The sequence below is a fragment of the Pteropus alecto genome, unplaced genomic scaffold (assembly GCF_000325575.1).
Source record: "Pteropus alecto unplaced genomic scaffold, ASM32557v1 scaffold87, whole genome shotgun sequence".
Taxonomy (NCBI): domain Eukaryota; kingdom Metazoa; phylum Chordata; class Mammalia; order Chiroptera; family Pteropodidae; genus Pteropus; species Pteropus alecto.
Window position 1 is genome coordinate 14,582,826 of NW_006443225.1, and position 2,769 is coordinate 14,585,594.

General features: G+C 39.9%; 1 protein-coding gene and 1 pseudogene across 1 annotated transcript in view; one reads left to right on the forward strand and one right to left on the reverse strand.

The window, feature by feature from the left end:
- The window catches only part of KCNB2 (potassium voltage-gated channel subfamily B member 2), a 305,417-nt gene that overhangs the window by 207,688 nt on the left and 94,960 nt on the right, over window positions 1–2,769 (forward strand).
- LOC112472734 lies at window positions 1,830–1,948 on the reverse strand (annotated as a pseudogene).

Below are 2,769 nucleotides of genomic sequence, written 5' to 3' on the forward strand. Positions count from 1 at the left end.
GAAAAACAGTTCTATTCTAATACGAGCTCCGATAGCCTGTAATAGGAGGGATTCTATCAGCAATGCCACGCACACCATTGATAGACTTTGGGATATATGCTTTGATCAGAAATACATCTAAATCTATGTAATAACAATCTCATAATATCTTCCGAAGCTTCATAGTGCTTTTAAGTAAAAAATCTTTAGATGACAACAAATGATTGAACTATCAAATGATCTGTTTCATGTCACAGTTTAAAAAAAAAAAAACACCTAGTACAGTGCCTGGCATATCAGAGCAACTCAATGAATGCTTCTTGAATGAAAACTATTAAATAGAGTCTTTATCTCTAAGAAGTGTCATTGTAATCTAGTTTCCATACTAACCTTAAATGTGACCTAGTATCCATATGCTTCATTTATGAAGTGGAAAAAAGTTTTGGAGGATGTTTGCAGTTAGAAAATAGTAGTCACGACACACTTTTAGTGTCTTTGGGTGGAATTTTCCAATACCGTTGAGGATTAGATCGTATAATGGAAAAATAGACAGCGCCCCCGTGTGCTGGACGTGGTTGCTCACCTCACCCCCACACCAGCTCCCCACCCAGGTGATGCCCACGTGCCCTCCAAGCCCAGAGTCGTGTCCTAAGGGAAACTTTCTGACCCAGTCTTCATCAGTTCGCCTTCCATACCCTCACAGCACCAAGCACATTGGCCCTAAGATACTACCTCACTGAGGATCCTATTCACCACATTGCAAAGGTCGGCTCTCTTTAATTGTTTATACAATTATAATTTTATGTGTATGTGGTTCGATAGTCGGTTAATTACTGTTAAGCACATTAGACTATAAGATTCTTGAGGATCCTGACCAATGTCGCTTCCTTTTCTAACACAGTACCTGGCCAAACTGAGTGCTCAATAAATATTTGTTAACAACATGTCGTGTGAAGTGGTTTTGTGTCCAGAACCTCTTTGGCCCATTAATCATAAGCTGGCCCATTAATCATAAGCAATCAGAAAAGAAGCCTTTAAATCGAGTAAATTACAATCTAGTATTTTATTCTAAATACTCTGCTCTACATGATGGGGTTGGGGATGACACTCTATTCCACGTGGAGAAAAAGTCCAAACATCAAATATTCTTTCTCTTTTCCGAGACATTTTCACCAATATCCCTAACCAATTACTGCTCTAATATATGAAAATCAGTTGTCCTTCCTCCTGTAAATCTGATTTTCCCCCAACGGTACATGTGGCATTTATAAATTATAATGTGTGGCAAATTATAATTTGTAACAAAAAAGGAAAACAGAACTTGGGGAGTTACAGCCCCTCTCTCTGGCAGCTCCACATAGCAGGTTGCTGTTACCCTGGAGAATTGCAGAAGGAAGTGAAGTTGATTAGCTACAGGACGTTGGTCTCTTAGATAAACTGACCTCTCCTTTTAACTTTGTTAGAGAAATACTCTTTTTAAAATGAATGCATAGTGCTAATATGACCCCAAATATGTCCTCTGTTACTTCTCTGGCAAGGACAATCAATATGCAAGAATGCCTCTTCCTAAGAAAGCCTCAAAGATCCCAAATGCTCCATATTTTCACTCTACTGGGTGCTTACCATGTCTGAGATCAGACCTCCCACCTGAACATTTAGAAACAAACATCAGTCTTCAAAAATAACCTGTCTTTTTTTTTTTTTTTGAGGAAATAATTGGCTAATGCCTTTTCCAAAAGTGTTAGCCTTTGTTTCTAACTTTTATTTTTTTTTAGGCGAGGCAACCCGTGGTTGACCTCACAGATTGCAAGGACCTTGTCAGTTTACAATCCCTTATTTTTTTTTTTTCACACCTACAGCACCTGGTCTTCCTAGGTGATCTCCCATCCAAGTACTAACCAGGCCTGACCCTGCTTAGCTTCTGAGATCAGACGGGATCGGGCTTGTTCAGGGTAGCATGGCTGTAGACCTTTGTTTCTAATTTTGTTTGTATGTTTTATTGTCAGTCTTATCTTAGTATTCTTTACTCACTCTTTTAATTACTGTCCATGGGACCAGACACTAAAACCCTATTGGCTTAATATCCCTGTCACCTTGACTCCGACTTGGATGGTTTTTACCTGTGCAGTCCAGCTGCCCCCTAGCCCAGAGCCTATGTAAGTGGGTGGATACATCGTTTTCCTCTAGAGGTATCATGGGGAGAAGGGATATCTTGGCAAGATGCCAGTCAAAAATCAGAACAGGTTGTTCATTCTGAAGGAACTTAGCAAAGAAGGTGCAGCACTGAGAAAAACAGGTGGGATAGAAAAGGCTGAATGCTTTGGGTCAGGATGCCCATATAATTTATCATCCATTTTATTTTGAGATTGAACGGAAGCACTATAAATAATTACACCAGAACAAGAGGCATAAACCTGGATCGTCCCAGATAAACCAGAACTCACGGTCACCGTCATCAGAGAGAAAAGAATCCACAGCAATCCTGCAGGTTATGCTCTGGCAAGGACTTGATCTCTCTGTCCTTCTTTGTCCAGATGTCCACTGCTGGCTGATAGCTCCCTCTGATGGACACATAAATTCCTTCACCTGTTTAGATAAGGAAGTCCCTTCAGTCAGGTATGGTCACGTCTTATCTTTGCACTACCCAGTGTCTTTATCCTCGATGGGACCAGTTGTGTGTTAATATAGTATAGTTAGTAATATAGTATAGTTTGTAGTGTAGCTAGTAAAGGAAGACAGACTTATGTTCTTTATTCCCAAGATTTTGAAGAATATCCTCCTCCAATACAG